The following is a 23,189-nucleotide window of genomic DNA, read 5'->3' on the forward strand; positions in this document are numbered from 1 at the left end:
CAAATATTAGAGTTTAGAAAAGTGGTCAGAGAACTTTAGAATTTTAGAACTAAAATTAATACACAGTCAAATTACAAATATTAGAGTTTAGAAATGTGGTCTGGGAACTCTAGAATTTTAGACACAAAAGTACATATTGTACAAGTGTAAGACAGAGTTTAGAAATGTGGTCAGAATTTTAGAATTTGTAAACCCAAATAGTTGTGTTCATGGTAAATAATAGGGTATGTATAAGTGAAGTTTTTTGGTCTAAAGCCAAATACCTGATAAAGCATGAAGATAGGGGTGCACTTTTGATTCTTTGCCGCCGACGTTTTAGCGTCAAAAGGGAGCGTAAGGTGGGAAATTCTTGTAGCTGTACTTGTACTGGATAAGAAATAACAGTAGTTATTTGTAATCAGCGTATCTACGGTGTGTATAAATGTGAACAAAGCTTTTCTTTCTCGTCAGCTGGACCAGAGATAAGATGTTCTTTGTGAGCTGAAAGCAGCAAGTTAGTGCGAGATCATTGATGGCAAATTACTAGTCCAGATAGAGCGTTTACCCCTAGTCTTTCTGCATGAGTACGTAGCTATTGAAGTGGCGGTGCAGAGACGAGAGGAAAGGTTTTTTCAGGGACTGGGTGAGACATTGAGGATATGGTGTATGGAGACACACAATACCAAGAGTAACAAAGCGCTACAGGATTAAAGCCAATAGTAAGACAAATATTAGAAGTTGTACAAAGGCGTGTTTGCAATGCTTTGTATCGTGGCTAGCAGTATGCAAACTATTCCTTAAGAATATTTGGGAAGTACAAAAACTCAACATGATGTGAGTGTACATCATATAGCCACCGTTTTCAAACCACAATTGTTATATTTAACCTAACGTACAGCCCCTTCACTATACGCTGTCAATCTCCAGAACTCTCAGCCGTACTAAAATACCAAATATATGTGTCTGGTTTCGATGCCAAGGATATTTTGCAGACATTTTTCGATCATGAAGCTTGGCTGATTTTTGTGTGAATTATTTGTTAAACGCACTGAAGTGGGTTTAAGTTTAACATATGAAAGTAACATGTTTATGTTTTGCTTACTGATGCGAAGAATTAAAAGTTGTGGGCTTTGAGAAATGGGATGTCCCGTCACAGGTAGACACACTGAAAAAGTCTTTTAGAGTGGAAAAAAAGTTACTGTTTGCAGTCGAGTTAATTCCCTTGAGAAGTAGCTATTTGTATATAAACCACAGTGGGACTACTATAGAATAGTGTGACAACAGTTAGTCACTTGGGTTACATAGTTACATAGTTGATGTCTTTGGGAGTGTTATAAACGTACTCTTTTGGAGATCAAGGAATTCTCTGGAGAAGTTGCCATTTTGTGGAAACTTTATTGGGATCAACTGAAGTTTACATAAGTGGTATTCACCTGGGTCACATACTTACTTACAAAGCTGATGTCTTTTTGAGTGCTCAGAAAAGTTAATTGTCGTAGAAAAATCTGTGAAGTCTCTGGAGAAGTTTAATCCTGTTTACCTGTAAACCATAATTATTGAAGTTTTTGACAACAGATGTTCACTTTTGGTCACATAGTTGAGGTGTCTTGGAGTGTTAAAAAGTTAGTGATGATTTTTGACCTGTGTACTCTTAAAAGCTTCCAGTTTGTGTAAATCGTAGTTTTCTGATAACAGATATTCACCAAAATGTTTTGGAGTGTCAGAAAGTTAGTTTTTGTAGGTTGGGGATTTCTATGGAAACGTTGCTGTTTTTATCAGGTCGCTAAAAAGTGGCCCTTTTTCTTAGAACAGGAAAGGAATAAAATTGTCTGAAATCTCGTGTAACCTCTTAAAAATATTTGTTACTGAGAAACAGAGATTGAGCCTCACTCTGAATCCAACCATGTAGTTACCATGGTTACCTCTTAACTACGATTTTGTGATTGGCTACTACTGTCTTGTATGATAATATCAATGATTCAAATCACTCTTTGATGTTACATATCTAGTTGAACCTAACAAGTTTTACCTATCACAACCAGAGAGAGAGAGAGAGAGAGAGAGAGAGAGAGAGAGAGAGAGAGAGAGAGAGAGAGAGAGAGAGAGAGAGAGAGAGAGAGAGAGAGAGAGAGAGAGAGAGAGAGAGAGAGAGAGAGAGAGAGAGAGAGAGAGAGAGAGAGAGAGAGAGAGAGAGAAAGAGAGAGAGAGAGAGAGATATTTAATTACAATCAAAGATTTGATTCTCCTCCTAACTTAAAATCAGATGATATAAACCATTAAAGCCAACACTAGCTGCAATTGGGAGATTTTTTAAACTGTTTTGTTAGATATAATGACTTACTTGAACTATCGCCACCCTAAACAATATTAAACTACCTGTGGTGGGTGAACGTATTGGTGTAGCAGTACAATAAGAAGTCAAATCAAATTGAATTTTGGGTCCACACCCTAAAATAAGTGTTGCCAAGGCCATCAGTATGTCAATCTGTTACTGTATGCTACTTATGAATGAAATCAACCTCTAATTAACGTGTACAATGTTTAATTATTGTTATTGTACCAAGGAATATTTTGTTGGTCGTCCAATCAGGGGAAAAAAATACACTAGTTACAGCGAATGCTGGTAACAGAGATGGCAGATTTTTTCCATGTTCAAGTTATCATTTGACTTTTAAAACTACTTTTCCGCTGACAAAAAGTCATTGAAGTTGTTTACCAAATAAGTTAAATAGAAACTGTGAACAGTTGTGTAGTGTCTTGTTGATTGACAGGTGTGTTCACAATAGAAGGCATCATTTAAGATAAGACAACTCCCTAATGAAATTTGCATATGTAATTGGGTTAATTAGGGAATAGATGTGTCATTTACCTACCAGGGTGGCATTCACCAGTTTAGGGAAGGATTTGCAAAACAATAAGCTGTGTGTTTAAGTCTGTCACCCCTATTTTCTGGTTTATTGGACTGGCCTAAGCCTGAAAAGGATAGGGTTAAACCATAGTACAGGGTGTAAGGGATAAAGTAAATCAACAAATGGTATGAAATGCTTAGGACACTATTAATTAAATGATTTGCCAGTATAGCTAGGTTATTGATAGTTAAACAAAAGTTTGGAATGAGAAGTAGAAACTGTTACTTCATAGGTTGAAAACCGCTCATTCACAAAATCCTGATTTTGTTACCCTCTGAAGATACTTCTAGGATTCAGAAATTTTCATTCATTCAACTTAAAAAAATCTAACCTTCCCTCCCAAATTTATGCATTCTTCTAGACCATCACTGCCACCACAGTGTTTTATTGCTGTATTACTTTCACTGATTGCCTAAGGCAGAAAAATAGAGTATCACACATACATAGAGTTAGGGAGTCTCTACTTGTTTCAAACCAAAGCCAAGTTAAGTGGTCCAGTTCCTTAAGAGGTTCAGTCATGAATAAATAATGAGTTCCATTCCTTTCAAAGCCGGGCTATTAATCAGTCCCACTCCTGTGTACTGTCACATACCGCCAACGTTCAACTAAACACAGCCATGTGACAAGGTTCGTCACTATACAACCCTGATACACAGTTTCTGAAGATTTCATATACCGTAAGTTTGAAGTCCTGTTTTCCTTGGTTGAAGTACAGTCATTATATTGGTGGTACCACCGTAGAGAAGTGACGCTTTGAAAGTTTAGAAGACCATAATCTTTCTTTTCTTTTTTTTGGTTCAATGATTTTTGTCAGTTTAGTAGAATGAACGTTGCTGTCTTCCGCCGTATGGATTTCTCATTCTAGGTTGAACTGATTGCAGACACATTCATGCATGCACTGATACACTGTCAGTTTATTTAACCAAGGTGAGAGGTTTTTAGAAAAAAGTAGGAGTTTTTTTTTTTTTTGTCGTTTACAAATTCAAGTTTGGTCGTTAGACATCTTGTTGTGTTACTTTAGGAAGATTAGTGGAGATTATGTGTTGAAAGTTTGAAGTGACGGAAAGTTTATAGGGGCATTCTTGTCAGATGTTTTGTTGTATGTATTCCGCTATACACAGTTGTTCATCCCACAGGCATCCAGGTAAAAGTAGGCAACACAGACATACGACACTTCATCTTGCTTACTTCTAGGGGTACGTACACAATGTCTGTTGACAACAAATGTTATTTTTGAGGCTTTTTTAAGCAGTTGGCTTCAACAGCTGTTTTAGTTTGCCGTTCACAGTGTGTTACTTTCCACACAAATGTAGCCAAATCGTCTCTATTTGTGTTGTAGGGTATTTAAGAAAAGTTTGGTAAGTTGGATAAACTATGTGTGTATCTTACAACATAAGTAACTTGAGCTAATATTTTGTAATTTATCTATTTTGGGGACCTTTTTGGTTGCTATTATACATGTAGAAACAATCAATAACTTAAAACCTTTGCTGTGCTGATCTCAACGATGTCTAGGTCTGCTTGTGTTGGGAGGATTTTAAGATCAGTGCTGGGTCTCTGTGATCAGTTCAAGTATAAACGATTTTGCGAGAGAAAATAAATGGGAGAAATTTGACCAAAACAGTTTCTGTAAGGAAAGTTTCCTGTAGTTTAGAAACCAGATTCATGTTCAAAAGAAAAAAGACATAGCGACATGTTGGAATTTTTGTTTCTTACGACAAGAACGATTTATGATTTTACACATCAGTCACCTAAATATGAAACCTGCAATATTTTTGAATTTTTTTTTCATCTTTTAAGACAAGAACAAGATAATTTTTCAGATTAGTTATGATTATAATGATACAAAAATAGCATGTAGGAATTTTTCTGTTCATTTCTTGTGATAGAGAACGATGTGCCATTTGAAGGAATAGGACCCTAACTTCATGTAGGAATTTTCTTTCATTGCTCGTGAGAAGAGTAGTTTAAAATCGGTTTGAATTATTTTGTTGTAAATTACTGCTGTTTTCATTTTTAAGACTAAAGTTTTTATATCACTGCATTCATAAAGTCCATTTTGCTGATTCTGCTCTAAAATTAGTTCAAAACTTTAAAAAAAAAAAAAAATTGACAAGAAAATGAAAAAATCTGGCTGAAAAGTTTTGTAACATGGTTAAAAAAATGTAGGAATTTTCATTCATTTCTTGTGAGAAGAGTGTCATTTCAGTGTAGATAGATGTATTTATGTATGACCCTGGCAGACCTAGCCATTAAAATGTGACAGCTACACATACTTGTCAAAAACCTTGAAAGTTGATCATCAGGTCACTGATGTATAAAATAAGACAACAAATCTTACTGGCTGATAAATAGTAGAAGTTCAAATTTGCTGTCTTCTAATCCAATCAGCTGAAACAATGGGTATCATTTTGACCTGTAAACATTATGTTACAAATGAAAATTTCTACTCACAGAGTCTTCAATATTCTGGAAGTGAATCTCAAAATTTGTGTAGACTTCTCATCAGTTTGTCAGTGGTGTTTGAATTTGGGATTTGGTGCCAAAACATAGTTTGACTCAGTCAGTCAACATTTTCATTTGTAACTATGAAGCCAGAACTCATGAACTTTCACTGGCAACAACCATGTTTGTTTTTCTGCTTGTGTTCAGTAAAAATAGTCAGTAATTTGCACTAATTGAATTAAAATCAAACTGCTGAGATGACCGGGCTCATAGGTATTTTCGCGGTTAGATTGACAAAAACACAAAACATGTTATATAATTCTTAAGTCCCTTAATGTGAAAGATTTGCATTTTCTTGTTGTAAACTCTGGACGTTGACTTTGTTTTTTACCGTACGACAAAGAAGCCATAAAGCACTACCTGAGTGCAATTGACTGGAGTTCCTTCTGTGTAAGTACAAGAGTAGAATTTGCAGTATTTATTGTCTACACTCATGAATATTTAATACTGTTTGTTTCCTGCTTATGCATGACAACTGAGTTGCAGTCATAGGGTATTAAGTAACCTATCCAATATTGAAGAAGAAAATTGGCTCAAATCATTTTCTTGTAAATTGTTGCTGTTTTCATTTTTAAGACCAAACTTTTCATATCACTGTATTCATAAAGTCTGTTTTGTTGATTGTGGTCTAAAATTAATTCAAAACTTTTAAAAAAATTGATTAGAAAACGAAAAAATCTGGCTATATAATTTTGTAAATTAGTAAAAACTATTACTGGTTTGTTTTCATTTTTAAGCCAAACTTTTTATAATCAATACATTCATGAGATCTAATTTATTTACACTGGTCTAAAATAAACTTTATTTTTGTCAAAAAGTTACAAGAAAATGAAAAAATCTATTAGTACTTGAAGTCCATGTCTCCCATTTGGTACATCCCTTTTGTAGTTGGACTGAGTGCAGTTTTTATCACAAACTCATCGGAAAAATCTGTTTGAATAATTTTGTGGAAAATTGGTACTGCCTTACTTTAAATCCAAACTTTCACTACCAATACAATACATTCGTAACGTCGGTTTTATTGACGTGGGTCTAAGGTGAATTCAATATTTGCATAAATGTTAAAAGAAAATGAAAAAATAGCTGCCTTTATGGTTTTGTAGGAACCAAATTTTTTATATGAAAACGTTCAGAAGGTATAGTTTATTTATTCTGCTCTAAAATTAATTCCATTTTTGACAAAAGGTTATAAGAAAACCAAAATATTTACCCGATCAATGTTATAGAAAATTGCTTGATACTGAAACTATGTATGACATTTTTGACTAAATTTTTCACACAAATTTTATGGGGTCAAATTGTGTAATTCTGGTCCTGCATTAATTTCTGATTTGCTTAAACTTACAAAATAAATGAATAAATCGGCTTGAATTATTCTGATAAAAAATTAAGGAGAGTAAGTTGTCTTCAATGATGTGAAACACATCACCCTCCCAGTCCTGCAAATAGTACAAAGTACAGCAAAGTAGAGGGTATCAAAGGAGAATCTAAGATGTTTTCAGTTGTAACAGGGTCATAGCATCTATTCTAATGAGCTAGGAACGTACATGTCACTACGCTATTTCCGGCCCAAACTGATAAAAATACTTGTAAGTTCTGTTCTGTCAGGATGATGTAAAACAGTTTTGGAGATACTGAATGATTATTGCATGATCAAGGTCTGTACACAGATCAAAATGTCACAATCATTTCACGTCTACAGTTCCAACATGACTGTTGACAAATTTACAGTGCCAACTTGACTGTTGACAAATTTACAGTGCCAACTTGACTGTTAAGTTATCAAATTTACAGTTCCAAGGTGACTTCAAATTTACAGTTCCAAGGCAACGTGTGACAGTTTTAAAATTTACAGTTCCAACATGACTTTTCAAATTTATGGTTCCAACATGACTTCAAATTTACAGTTACAACATGACTTCAAATTTACAGTTACGTGGTTTTTGTCAAATTTACATGTCCAGTTCCAACTTGACTTTTGTCAAATTTACAGTTCCAACATGACTTCAAATTTACAGTTACAACTTGACTTTTGTCAAATTTATAGTTCCAACATGACTGTTTTCCAATTTACTGTCTCAAAGTGACTCTATTTCTCAATTAATTCTAGGAACCATGAATGATAAATTTTCCATAAAATGTGTGAAGTTTTAGAGTAACTAAAATATACACATGACATGTGATGACAGTGTTATTGTAAAAATCAACCTATTTTATCAAACATCCTTTCCCTTTCTGTGGCAATGAAAACTTTTTCATTTTTGTGACAAAAATGAAACAAGATACTTTTGTTGTTGAAATTTTATAAATGTGTTATTCTTGGCACTACAAGTAATTTACTAAAATAATCCATAGTTGAAGGTACAGGAAAATTTTTTGTAAACATTTGAATTTTTTTGGGCTGTATGTAATGCTGTAATGTTTTGAAATTTAAAGCAAATTTAGGTTTAAATTCTTAAATTCTTGAAAAAAAGTTTCAGAAGTTTTAATTTGTTGAATGAACCAGCTGTTTAGTGTATTTAATTCTATACTATAGTATAATCTATGAAATTAAAATAAACAGATAAAATTTAAATTTGCAACTTCTGCTAGTAATTTGTGTTTGAGTGGTTTCACCAGCTGTTTTGTGAATTCGGTTATTCTCCCCCAAAAAATTAAATATGCAGATAAAATTTAGATTTGTAGCCTAATTAGTATTTGATTGATTGCAAACATACTGGTAGTTTATTTAAAAGTGTAGTATCACTTGTTTAGAGTGTTGTTGGTCTAACTTGAGTCAAAGACATGAATCACTCGCCCACTTTACTGTGTTTAAGATATGTGACATGACTTGGTTGATTTGTAGTGGACCCCATAAACAGTCTCACACTAGCACTATTTCACTACCCTTCACCCATTTAGAAAAACTTGTAAATTTTACCTGAATGGGGCTGACTGTGACGTCTACCGTAAGGAGAAAAGTGATTTTTAACAGTCTGTTGGACAGGAAGGTAGAGTAGTAAATGATAGGATTTATGAGTTAGTCTTACTGGAATGTTTTTAGTATGACATACAGGTTTGAGTTTATATGTGATTATTAAGTGTCAAAAAACTAATATACTTGCATATTTCAAGCCTAGGTAATCATCATTGTCACTAGTCGGGAAGATAGCCTGGAATGGAAATCCTATTAATGAGTTATAAAATATATTTAAAAAAAATTGTAAAAATAACTTGCAAACATAAAAGAAAAAATGGAATGGCTGATTCTAGGACTACCTGAATGAAAAAAAGGTAGAAAAAAGGTGAAAGGATGAAAACACAAACCAAAATAAAAAATAAATAAATAAATAAATAACTTGCAAACAAAACAAAAAAATGGAATGGCTGATTCTAGGACTGCCTGAATGAAAAAAAAAGGTAGAAAAAAAGTGAAAGGATGAAAACTAGAACCAAAATAAAAAATAAAAAAATAAATTGTAGCCAACAAAGACAAATTGTACATGATGAAAATAATCAAGAAAAAAAAAGGAACAGAAAAAAAAGTTAAATGAAAAACTCACAATTGTAAGAAAGCAACAAATCAATGGTTCCGGTAACCAACCCCAACCTAATTTTTTACTGCCATCCAAACTTTTTTTAGGTAATTTGAAAACAATATCGAAAAATCAAGGTTTGAAAATGCCATTTCCTCGTGTGATTAAAACAACATGGCGGAGTACAGCATACTATATGATGTCTTCTGTGTGTGTAGTACAGAAAGTATGATTATATCGATGAGAAGTCTCTGTTGACCTCTGTAGATATGAAGAGAATATTTGATCAAATCCTCAAAAATCTAAGAAATAAAAAATAAATCCTACCGATACCTAACCACCTTATTTCAAATTGGTCATTATTGGAACCACGCAATTTTTTTTTTTTGACCTAAGGTCTCTGAAAGAAAAAACAATATTGTAGAAAACAGAAGGAAAAAGGAGAGAAAATTTATTTTAATGACATTGAAAATAACCATAATAAAATGAAATGAAAAACTTAATAAATATGTAAATGTAACGAACTTTAACAAACTAAGAAAGATCCGTAAAAGAAAGGAGGGAAAATCGAACCAGTAAAAAGAATTAAACAGCTCAAATATCTCAAAGTGAACCTTGCCCAGGAATTTAACATTGCCAACTGACATGCCCTTTTTTGCAGCTGTTTGAAAAAATGATGTCAAAACTGTAATTAGTAGCAGAAGTGGAGGAAAACCTAATTCATTTTCTGCTCTACTTCATTTCTAGCCCCTAATCAGATTGCTATAAAAAGCCTGACATGATGTGAAATATCCAAGCCCCCTGGCAAATTAGGCTTCAAAGTGTTTGGTTGTGTAGTCGTACTTGATCTGTACAATGTCAAACGGTATATATATGTAGTTAATTTTACACTCTAAACCAGGTCACTATGATACACTGTATCTAATGTGTTACTTTCTGTTACAAAGTATAAAAAAATGTTATTTTCACAAAGTGTCAATTGTTATTTTCCCCATACAAAGTATCAGTTATTTTGAATACAAAGTATTAAATATTTCCCCATACAAAATATATGCTACATTCTTGTACAAAGTATCAATTATTTTCATATACATAGTATCAAATGTTATTTTCCCATACAAAATGTGAATTATTTTTCCATACAAAGTATCAAATATGCCAAAGTAGTAAAAAAAATTTAAAAACAGGAAACAAGAAAAGTTGATTTCCAATGACTCAAAAAAGTCAAACAACAAAAAATAAACAAGACAAGAAAATGAAAAACCTCAATTTCAACAATTTCAAGTGGAAAATTAACATACAGCTACCCAGAGAGAGAGAGAGAGAGAGAGAGAGGTGGTATCTTAAAGCTAAGCCGGTATTCAGCTTTTTGGCAGATTAGACAAATCTTGACAACATTGAGGGAAGGGAAGAACCTTCATCTTGAATAGATGTAAGAGTTGGTAGTTGTAATGGGTGTAATAGACAGTTTATGGGTACCGGTACCCAACACTTTCAAAGTTATGAAAAGAATCCAGCCAATTCACATTCCCTTTTATGATACGCATACAATAGGAAAAGCCATGCAAACGTCACTTAGTTTTCACTCACACATTTGATGAAGTCAGGAGGTCGTGAGAGCTCTCTCATTTGAAGCATGTAAAGCACATTAGATTACTGTCCACTGTGTTATATTATCAGACACACTTTGGAGTTCCTGCGTTATCTTTTGTCTCTTCTCCCAAGGAAAACCTTTGTGTAGCACTTGAATTACAAGTGTACCACATCACAGTTACGTTGGCTGACTTCACTTTTAAAGAAAGGTATGTACTTATACATAGCTGGAACGTCTTGTGATGTTGTTGACAAACATAGCTGGAATGTCTTGAGATGTTGTTGACAAACATAGCTGGAACGTGACGAGGTGCTGTTGACAAACATAGCTGGAACGTCTTGAGATGTTGTTGACAAACATAGCTGGAACGTCTTAAGATGTTGTTGACAAACATAGCTGGAACGTTTTGAGGTGTTGTTGACAAACAAAGCTGGAATGTCTTGAGAATGATGTTGTGGATGAATGCAACCTGAATTAGACTTCCGTTAGAAACTTTACCAAATAAACGCTGATGCTTCACAAAGTATGGGTGTGAGGTGTTCCAGGAAATAAACACTTATTACAGTAGGCTTGATCTGAGTTCTCTTGAATTTTACTTAGAAATAATACCATTATAAAAAGTAGAATGAGTATTTTTGTAACATTAACATCCAGGTATGGGTGTTCCAAGGAATTAACAAGTTGAAGAAAACTTGGTATCTTGCTAAGAAAAATTACACCATACAGTGTACATGTAGGTCTAATAGTAATATGCATTTGTTTTTGCTAAGATTGGGGAACCCTGGTAACGCAAAGGGGAATGTGATAAAACAATTTGCATTATACCATTATTTTGGTAGGGAACCTCGGTAAAATGATAGGGGAACTCAGGTAGATTTTACCTGCTTACCACCCTTAACAAATACACTGGTAGGGAACCTTGGTGAAATGACTGGGGAACTCAGGTAAATTTTACCCACTTACCACCTTAACAAAACCACTGGTAGGGAACCTCAGTAAAATGATAGGGGAACTCAGGTAGATTTTACCTGCTTACTACCCTTAACAAAACCACTGGTAGGGAACCCTGGTGAAATGACTGGGGAACTCAGGGAGATTTTACCTGCTTACTGACTGTAACAAAAACACTAGTAGGGAACCCTGGTAAAATGACAGGGAACTCAGGTAAATTTTACCTACTTACCACCCTTAACAAAAACACTGGTAGGGTAATCTGGTGAAATGACTGGGAACTCGGGTGGATTTTACTTAACAAAACACTGAATATGTATCAAATTCAAGACTCAAAACATGTTAGAAACTCTACTCCATGAAAGCTAATGTTAAGTACTTTGTAATATTACCATGTAGTGGTATGGTATGAGTGTTTGGGGAATAAGTATTTGTTGCCAAAGTCTTGGTAATCCTGTTGATGCTTAAAAGAATGTGATGCACCCCAGGTCAGATTTGCATCGAGTTCAATACTTAAAACATCATAGAAACCATATGTATACCACAGTTATGTAAGTACATTTGTAACATTAATACATAGGTATGCTCTGAGTGTTCAAGGGACTAAACATTTGTTGCAATGACTTGGTATTTCTTGTTGACGCTAAGAAGTAGTGAATGTGTGCTGATTTGTATCAAATTCAATGAAAGATACAATTTATACTAGTTTGTTGATGTAGTTTGAGACGGTTGGTTGCAGCAGATCTTTACTTTAAATAGCTTTCCAGGGTTTGAAACCTGTAATTACAATTTGTTTAAGACCTGACCAAGGCCACAGTAGACTTCAAAACATATCTACAGTAGTAGTAGTACAGTGGATGAACCAATTCATCATCAGTTCTTTTATTGGACATCAAGTCCAGTTAGTTGGTAGGCTCAGGGGAGTCTTGTCTTTTTTGTCGGTCTGTATGGGTTTCAATTAATGTTGCTTTGGTGGATGTTGTTGCTATGGTAACCAAAATGTTGCTATAGAAACCAATCTTGTTCTATGAAGTCACCTCATTACTAACTAGATAACCAAAAAAGGTAACACTATCTCTTAAATATAAAGTTTGTTGTGCAAAAGTCGGTCAATTTGCGTGTGAATTATATAAACTGATTCAAACGATTCCTGTTAAGTTCTGGGAGGTTCTCAACAATTATGTCTTTACTGTACACATCAGAAAAAATATTTTGTTCAATATTGGTTGGTAGTAAAAGCAGTCAATTTGCTTTCATTACAACTGTAAGTGTTCCAGATGTTGGTTTAAGATCTTCTCGTAAAATTTGATATTGTCAGGCTTCTTTGCTTGCAAAGCACATCACTTTCAGAGAATGTACCGAGTGTGTCGACCAACTGCAGAATAGAGACAAATGTGTCCAAACTTAGGGAGTTTAAATGGAATGGGAATAAGGGTTAGACCCCCTAACATACTTATGATTTGTATAGTCCATGACATGTAGCCACTATATTGTGATAATTTCTGTTTTGCAACTGTATCACTTAATTCAGATCTCTATTAAGCCTGCAACTTAGACTACATATTGGAAAATTACAAAGTTTTTGAAAAATACAAATATATTTCCAGAAATTTTGACAATGCAATTAATTTCAAATAAGGAATTTAATTTTAGATCATAACTAAGGTACTTTTCTGTGATTTCTTTCTAAAATAGAAACAATATGAATCAAATTTTAAAGAAAAAAGAATATATGATAAAAAAATGTATGATATTTTTGGAGGGAATATGGAATATCTGAAGACATAAAAGCTCACATTAATCTTTAGAATTACCATGTTATAAGTAGATTTTTGCCAAATCTATTTTTGTTCATTCTGAAGGAAAGAATCTAAGATCAGAGATGAGACTTTGTTTCCATGGCAACAGAGTGTAAAGATCATGATCAGGCTTTAGGGGGATGTAAGAACTCAACAGCTGCTTATTTGCATAATGACAGTTGATTTGCATAGGGGGGAAAGGTTGTGTGTCTTAGAAAGGACATATTGCTATTGATGGCAAGTGCCTTTGGAAAAGCCAGTGCTGATGTATCAAAGTTAACAGGCACTTGTGGTATAAGTTGAAGAAGTTGATACTGATGCCTGTATGTATATTCAGGTTCACAAGTGCCTGTGGAAAAGTTACTTTGCTGCAAGACATAGACTGAGTGAGGTAAATATATGTAAGGTTCACAAGTGCCTGTGGAAAAGTCATTTTGCTGCAAGACATAGACTGAGTGAGGTAAATATATGTAAGGTTCACAAGTGCCTGTGGAAAAGCTGCACTGTTGCTGTCAGACTGTTGTATTGGTGTTTGCAAGTGCCTGTGACATGGTGTGGAAAAGTCTCTGTGCTGTATGTTATATATTGATGCAGGTAGAATATTTAGGTTCACAAGTGCCTGTGGAAAAGCCACTGTGTCGTATGTTGTATGGTGATGTGTGTCACTGTCAGTAAACGTGAATTGGGAGAGACCACACACCTCGTACTGGAGGGTCATAGTAAGGGTTTACCCGCAATACAAACAAATGAAAAATAAACATGGCCTGACGTTACACTGCAGTGTAGTCATCACATACACTAGACTAGAAAGACCAACACTACTTTGACTTACAGCACTGCCTTACACATGTTAACGCTATTATTTCAAACAGAGATAAACACACCGGAGACACTATGATACAACTCTAGGGTTAGTTTTCCCTGACGTTTGAGATTTACAAGTTGATAGGCTCTCTGCAATTGGTTAGTGTATCACTAAGATTTAGTACTTGGAAATACTAGAGCTATCGTGGAGCCAATATTGTGATAGCTCGGAGTCTAGAAAAATGGCTATAATTGTAAATTTTGTCGGTAGTCCTTGTGATTACGTGCAATTTATACGTTGGTGAGTTGGTACTGATGTGTACTGGTAACAGGAGGAAGATTTGAAGTTAGAGGAATAACAGCTGTATAGTTAGATATATCATGTGACTTTCACTGCTGGATGGAATGTTAGCAAAATGCTCCATGTTGCTATCCATGTAGTTGGTCCTGGAAAAGGTAAGGAGAATTCTAAGGAATGTATTATTTAGTGTATAATAACTGTGTCAGTTATTGACCAAAGTTTGTCAAAGTTGATTATCATTTTCCAAACTGTTTGGTGGACAGTTTGTTGATCAATTTGATAAATTATGCCAGTTGTGTCAGATTTCCCACTGTCTGTTACCATGGTAATATATTTCTTAATATGTTTTACAAGCATTTTTGTTAAGGATGGCAAGGAGGTAAGTCTCTGGGGGTAATGCCATACTCGGAACTGTATGGAAACCGCATACCAATCAAGTAACACTGCCAGTGCTAGATTAGCAAGTTTTCACACAATGTTGTGAAAGCTATCAATGTTAGCAAATCTGTAAACATTGTATGTAACAAACACAGACTAGTGACAATGTAAAGGTGTTTATTGCTATGTACACATAGACTACTCCAACTTATAAATGGCTAGACAGATACAGTTTCAGTCTTTTGTTGTTCTTTTGTTATGTCAAAAAATGGTACGTTTTTTCCGTACTGACTGTAGCCCTTGCTTGTCCCACTCATAGAAGAAACTGACCTTTACAGTAAATGATGCCCGCTCGTGGTGAAGGAAGGAACTAAGTTAAGATACTGATAGACAGACAGACAGAGACACATACACACAGATACATACATACATACATACATACATACATACATACATACATACATGCATACATACATGCATGCATATACACACACTAAAGATGTTTGTTGTTAGGATGAGAAATGTATAGAGGGTATCACTTAAGTTTAAAAAAAATTAAGGATCTCTAGTAAGGGTAGTTTTGAATAAAATAGAATTATAATTTAAGCAGGTGGACTTACCACCATTCAGCAAATTATGTCATATTTTTATCAAATTCAATTGAAATTTATTCTGCCTGAAAAGAAATATATGACAAAATTATATACTTGATAGAGGGCGCTCTTCACTCACAAGGTCTATTAAATAGAAGAGGCTAGAATCAGTGAATTTTATATCATTATTTTATATTTTGTGATAATAACTCTACCAGCCAAGAAATGGAAATCTTGTAAAAATGATAGTTTTATGCATTTTTCGTAAGACTGATGGCAACCTAGTACAAGGTCTCAGACACACAGGTAGCACAAAACTGGCCTAAAAACTTTGTATCAAATTTACAGCTTTGTAATTTGGAAGGAGTTTCTGTATGAAAAGAAAATACAGCTGTAAAAACTAGATTGTGTGTTGTAGTATACATATAGTAGAGTTTATATGTGTTGTATGGTGCCATTCACAGGAAGTGTGGTCTGTTGAATTGTTACTGTATGTAAACATAATATCAGATTGTGAAATGAAAGGAATTTGTGGTTGAGATGTGTCTAAGTTGTAGGGTCATTTAAGGGTAAAATTTGGGTAGAATTTGAAGTGTTTTTATTAACATTGTAAGAAGGTAAAATCTGCTCAAGTTCTAAAGTTCATTTTACCAGGGTTCCCCACTAAAATTATGGTATAATGTCTGGGAAACTATACATTGTAACGTTTCATCTGAGCTCCTCCTTTCTGTTATTGGGTTCCCAGTCCTTAGTGGACATACTGTTACTGTTTTGAATTTTGAATTCAAACTGGATAATTTCAACTAAACATTTTGTCATTGTTGGCTCTCCTAATAAACGATAAGTTAAACTTAGTAATGAGATTTCTACTCACACAGTCAAAATGTGCCTGGGAATCAAATCCCAAATTTTCGCAGATGTATCATCAACATTGTCAGGGATATACTTAGTCTATCTGCTAGACCACGGATGTTCTTCCGATACAATACGACACACGACCAAACATCGCTATCGACGATGGAACATCCAAGTTCTGGCAAGCCCTCACTGCGAACTTCATTCGCTTATCGTATCGGAAGAAAGCCCAAATGTCTAGCAGCAAGACTAGGATATATACTATGATGCTGACAAGATGGTGGTGAAAATTTGACTCTGTGAGTAGTCACTTCGTTACAAAGTAATGAACCCAAAGTCCATGAACATTCATTCTCACTTAAGTTAAACATTCTCAACAAAACTTAATTTCATAAAATCAATCATGAAATGAAGTTTTATTGAGAATTCTACAGAGGGATTGAAACTATTTGAACAGGTTACACATTGTTTTGAATTTTGAATTCAAACTGGTGAATGAAATGTTGTCGTTGTTTTAATAGTTCTCCTAAATAATGGTATTCAAACATAAGTTAAAACATCGGGTGATTACAGGAGTGCAACGTAAGTAACAATGAATAATGAATGTGTCAGACTAGGTTACTTTTAGTTGACTTTGTGTAAACTTTCTCTAGGGATGGACGAATGGAATAACAGTGACATGGAGAGATTATAGTATGTACAGCTGATCAGAGAGTGATGATAGACATGTGATCACAGTGTATGAGGGCTTATGCTTTGTATAACATAGCACTCAATGGACAGTGGGTTGGTTTTAGAGGGTAAACATCTATCTAGTAGGGGCTCAAATTTAACTTGTATGTGTGGTACGATAGTCACATTGTTTCTGCTAAGGGCGGTAAGTAGGTAAAATCTACCAACATTCCCAAGTCATTTTACCTGGGTTCCCAAACAAAATTACCATAGACTCTATGGGGAAACACTACCATTTTTACCCCTTTCTCCCTTTCTGTTACCGGGGTTCCCCAACCTTAGCAGAATCACTGTTTCCCCATAGTTTAAATGTGATATTTAATAGTAGTCTATATTTGTTCTGAACTACATTGTATTGTGAGTTTCAAGACCGGGTCTACCTAGCCTATTGGAAGTCTGGTTTCTAGGCCAAGTATGTTTGTAGATTTCAAGCCATGTATCCGCCATAGTTTGAATCCTGAACTTAATATGGAATATTGACAGGAAAGGAAGGAAGTCTGTTCCCTTGTAGATGGTAAATAAACAACATATCATGAAATATTGTTAGATTTTTCTAACATTGTATACTGTAAACGTGGACGCTGCTTATTTTACTGTTTGAATCCTGAACTTTATATGGAATATTTGCTGGAAAGGAAGGAAGTCTGTTCCCTTGTAGAAGGTAAATAGAGAACATATCATATCATTGCAGAACTGCAGATATCGTTAGATTGTACACTCTAAACCTGGAAAAGACTCTCTGCTTATTTTACTGTAAAACAACGCATAAATAAGTGTAACTGAAATGCCTTCTTGATGCATAAACACAATGTACCAGTCTGGTAATTAGTATAAAATTAGTCTTTGAGAACAAATTGAAGACTGTAAAATTGCAAAAAAATTTCTTAGTGGTGAAAGTATCTACGTTTATAGTATTTATTTTGAGATGACAAGTCATCATTCAGTGTTATCTATTTAATATTGTATCTGAGATTGTGATTTCTACACTGATGTTATGTGTTGATTCTGATTTCACCTTATTTTGAATTGGCAAACTTTGTATGGAGTATTTCCAGGGAAGGAAGGAAGTCCATTCTGGGTGAGATAATAGATAGTGAACGTATCAGAGCTAAGTACAAACCACAGAAATGTCAGTAAGAGTGTTTATCATGGTGTGAATTGCCAGGTTGAGACACTGCTATCCGTTCTAATTACATCCGTGTTTCCCAGCTAAAGTTTTAGAACCCTGGGAACCGAGAAATTGAAATGTGATAAAATTGACAGTTTCCTGTACATTTGGTGAAGAGTGTGTCAAGAAGAGCTGGTCAAAGCTCCCCAGGGAACTCAATACATTTGTACCTACTATAAAAACTGTATAGCCTCTAATGGTTCAACAAGAAAAACACAGTAATTTTACGTCAAAATCTGCTGATTCAAGATTGTTTTCATTTTCTGCATTGATGGCAATGAAGAAGATTGGAAGTTCCGAGAACATATAAAGGCAAGCATAAGCAAAAAGTGCAATTTTTGGACAAAATTTTATGATGAAAAATTTGCTGTTTTTATCTGCAATTAAGGCAGTGAAGAAAGTTAAGGACTTTTAAAAACGAAAATTCTTTAGAAAAATTGTGAAATATTGGTTCAAAACTTGTTGATAAAAATGAAGATGTGTCTATTTCTTGTGGAACATACTAACTTAGAAATGTTTAATATCGGCCTTGAGATAAAATACTAGCAACAACATTACATTATGGTTATTTTCCACTTCAGACAACAGGTGACAGAGTTTGATATGCAAATGAGTATTAACTTTAAAGGTCAGCAGAGGTCATGGCAAGAAGGAAGTCTCAACTTATAACTTATTATATAATGTGAAGTCTTTGAAGTTGATAGTTAACTTTGGGGTCAAGGGTCAACTTACTCGTATGGAAACCTGCAAGGCACACAGAATATAGAATTGCCAATGTGGGCTAGTGTTGAGCCATTGCTAAGGTCAAAGGTCATCTTACCAATGTTGAAACCTGCAAGGCAAACAAAATTGGAAAAGTTATGATGTAAATGAGCTGTGTTCCATCGCCCTAATTTACTGGGACAGCACAGCGGGTTCCCACTCTCCTATGCTAGTCTGTTTACCATTAACATGGAGTCTAGGGGAGATGTAACAGAGTCCAGTTCAGGATACAGGGTTGTTAGATGGGAAAATTAACTTGGACTATGGATTACTGAATAGAGTGATAGTGACAAGCAGTTGGTTGGAATGTTACAAGAAAACACTTGTGCAAAGTTGTTGTGTGAGGTAATTTTAAAGAAGACTGCACTCACAAATAATTTGTTAAACAAGAACTCCATTTTCAGTCATTTTTTGACAGAATTTTTTTTACACTACTATAAATTTGGTCTGTTGAGTCAGTGTAAAGAATACTGCACTCAAAAAATTTGTAAGCAGAACTTCTCCATTTTCAGTAAATTTTTGACAGTCAATATTTTTTTACAGTGATCAATGTAAAGTTGGTCTGTTGAGTCAGTGTAAAGAACATTGCACTCAAAAAAATTTTGTAAACAGAACTTATCCATTTTCAGTAATTTTTTGACAGCTAGAATGTCTTTTTCATATTCTGGTAGAAAATTGTTCTGTTGAGTCAATATAAGTCAATATAAAAAACATTGCACTCAAAAAAATATGTAAACAGAATTTATCCATTTTTAGTCAATTTTTGACAACTTGAATATTTTTTTTAAGATCAGCAACATAGTGTACCTTGGAATGCATCCTAAAGAATTCTTTGCATCAAAATAAAATTTAGTGAATATTTGAAATATGTTATTTGTATCAGTATGTACGACATCTATAAAAATGTTGATGTCTGCACAAACATTCCTCTCGTCCAATGTAGAATCATGATGCTACTGTGGATCAACCGCAGAAACTTTTTCCAAGGACAATGTTTGACTATTATCAATACAAACTGATGCAAAACATACCAAAATGGTAGCAAGATAGGCAAGTATTCCATCCAAACTGAGGGCGTTAAATTCGTTTTCACTCACTTTGTATCTTTTACTAGATTGCACAACACTTACAGGAATTTTGTAAAACTTCAAAATAAGCTAAAACCTTTCAAACTACTGTAAATGTGTGATTTTTGTATCTATATATATTTTATTAAGCTGTAACAATTTTTGCGCCAAAATAAATCAGTGTAACCATAGAATCACTTTCTCTGGTAAATTATGACTTAACTACCGATAATGAAGGTATATTTATGAAATTAAAGTGGTTATTGAGACATAAAACAAGTTTACAAAAGTAACGAAAACTGGGGTAAAAAAACTCGTCAAATATGGAATCACTTTCACTGGTACATGCCGAGTAACTACCAATAATAAAGGCATATTTACAAAATTAAGTGGCTATGACACATAAACATGTTTACAAAGTGATGTGGTTATAACTGAACTAGGGTAAAAATTTGTCAAAATATGGAACAACTTTTGCATTTATAGAGTTGATAGTTAAGGTACTTACAATACCAAAATACAAATGTACAAACGTGATCTGGCTTTAAGTACACCTTAGTCAAAATCGCGCCAACATTAGGTGGAGCCAACATGTGAAAAATTATCCTTAATTTTTTATGCACAAATATGACTGTTCATAGTGACTGAACGATTTCATGTAGTTCGTCATAGGTCAAAGGTCATATTAGGTCAAACCAGGTCAAATCAATACACATTTGATGAAACGGACATGAAATATATACATAATTGAAAATACTGTAGCATATTTGTAGCATTTTTTCTGAGGTTAGTCGGTTGTTTCCTGCAATTATTTGTGAACTAAGACGTCAGTGATGCAATAGATGGAATGTCTCTATTACAAATTCCACCAAGTTGACAGGATGTGTACAATTCAGAACATCTGTCTAGTAAATTCTCCTTTCTCGCATACTCATATTTGATGCCTGATTGACCCGCGTGTTCTCTCACCGTAACTCACTGCAAAAAAAAAACCAGTATGCTAGCTAAATTAGCAGCTGATTTTAATTTGGAGAAAAGTTATCACCGGATAAACAACTTTCTTGCCAACTAACTGAAAGAATGTCTTGAAGTTAAAGAGGCATGGGATAACTTGAGATAATATTTTATCTAGTCAATAAATACTAAGCTGTTTTCTTGTTTTTCTTGGTTTTCATATATGTGTATTGAAATGATAATAATTAGTTCTAGTAACATGACCAATTTAAAAAAAAATTCCCAACTGCTAGTATGGTGCTTAGTGTTCACCTGTTAGTGTTTTTCATACAGGTGATGGTATGATATCTCCCCCTCCCAATATTTTAGTATAGACAAACTTAATTATATCACTCAGTCGTTCATGTTGAGCCTAGGTACTAGGCAGTGTGCCCTCTAGTGATAGCCAAATTTTGATGTTGTGGGGCAAAATGATAAAAATTGGGAGTTCTTGTGTGTCACTACGTAGTAAGAGATACAATGTAGGGGAACACCAAATTTTGGTGTGTCACTCGGAATTGTGTGCAACAGTGGCATGTCAAATTGGCTTAGAGGACACACTGGTTTTAGGTATTAGTTCTGCCAGCAGCAAGTAGTGGTTACATATATGTATGTACCATTGATTACTTACACTGGTGTGTGTGTGTGTGTGTATGTGTGTGTGTGTGTGTGTGTGTGCGCGCATGTGCATGCATGTGCACATGCATGTGTGCATACTAGTGGTATTTACACTGTATTGCAATACCGAAAATATTGCATACCTGCATGCAAATGATATGCAAATGAGTGTTCAGTCATTCCTTGTACATGTATATAAAATTGCAAATTTGCATAATTGCAGAGAATGATTTTTAGCACAATTTTGCTGATTTGGTGTTAACATGTAAGAAGAACAGAACCCCTTGCCATATGCTTGCAAATGTCAGTACTGGGTGGTGTGGGTGGGGGGGAGTATTCGTACTCGTACTTGCGGTGCTTCTGTCACATTTTACTCGCTACACTAGTTAAAGTACGACTGCAGAGAACATTGCAAGCACTAATGTAGATACCCTGAGTACGCTACACTTACACTCACATGTCATGGGGTTCTGTCATGATACACTTCAGTGGATAGAATTTGCACAGCCTACAGGTTCCTTCAGCTACACTGCAAACAATTTAACCTTTTACAACATATACATAAACTTAAGTCAGCTTATGACTCTTCAGTGGTAGCAAGCCTGCATAAAGTTTGTAGCCGACAAGGAGTATAACAATTTTGTGGCGATAAATTCCTACAAACCAGAATATTTCTCGAGCAAGTAAACCAGATGACTTAAAATTGTTACTGCGGCGACAGTAAATTGTTGGCACACAAAGACATGTCTAACAGACTGGAAAGGCCTTTGAGGCTAACATTGTCAGGAAATAAAAACATAATTAGAAACAGTTGTATGAAATGTCTTTACTGGATTCCATTGACCTGACTTATGGGGTTGGAATACAGTGGTAGGAACATGAAGATGAATTGTGGTATTGCTATGGTGATAGGTGATAGATGTGTTGCTATGGTGATAGATGAAGGATGTTAAGGATGCTGTGATAAGGAGGAGGTGCTGTGTTCTTGACAACATTAAATTGTTTATTCAAAGGGTATGAATTTAGAGGGGTGGAAAGCTTCTATTAAATGTTTGTATAACAGTGGTCTTCATTAACAAGGTAACAAGGGTGCCAACCCCCAATTTAGCCCTCTTGAGCCCAAAGACTCTCTCACTAACAAAATAACAAGGGTGCCAAACCCAATTTACCCCTCTTGAGCCCAAAGACTCTCATTAATTTTGTAATCTTTTTAAAAAAGAAAATTTTGTGTTTATTTTTGAATAAAGAGAAAATACACAATACACATGAAAAAAATTACGAACAAATTAAATAAAATACACTTGTCACTCACAAAACTTCAATCACAAAGAAGACATTAAATTATAAATTCCATTTCTTTAAATTTATGAATTTTTACCAAAGTTGTATATTTGTGTTTGTCTACCTCGTAAATAAAAGTAATTTATTGTAAAGGGAACACTGTATTGTCTAGGATTGATATTGGGTTTATACCTGATGTAGGAACCTAGGATGGGTTATTCCAGCATGGTATACTCTCACGGGAATAAGTCTCCGGAAGTGTTTGTGCTGGATTTTGTTCATATGGGAAAAGACTGTACTATTTCCATGTTTTTCATTAGCTAGGGATTGGATATCTCCTGGTATTCATTTAATAATGTCTCACTTTACCAGCCACTGAAATCAG

General features: G+C 34.5%; 1 long non-coding RNA gene across 1 annotated transcript in view; it reads left to right on the top strand.

Annotated features, from left to right (window-relative positions):
- Window positions 1–23,189, top strand: part of LOC144440517 (uncharacterized) — a 100,169-nt gene that overhangs the window by 58,121 nt on the left and 18,859 nt on the right. The gene's annotated exons all lie outside the window — the stretch shown is intronic.

This window comes from Glandiceps talaboti, chromosome 9, assembly GCF_964340395.1.
Source record: "Glandiceps talaboti chromosome 9, keGlaTala1.1, whole genome shotgun sequence".
NCBI classification, from domain to species: Eukaryota; Metazoa; Hemichordata; class Enteropneusta; family Spengelidae; genus Glandiceps; species Glandiceps talaboti.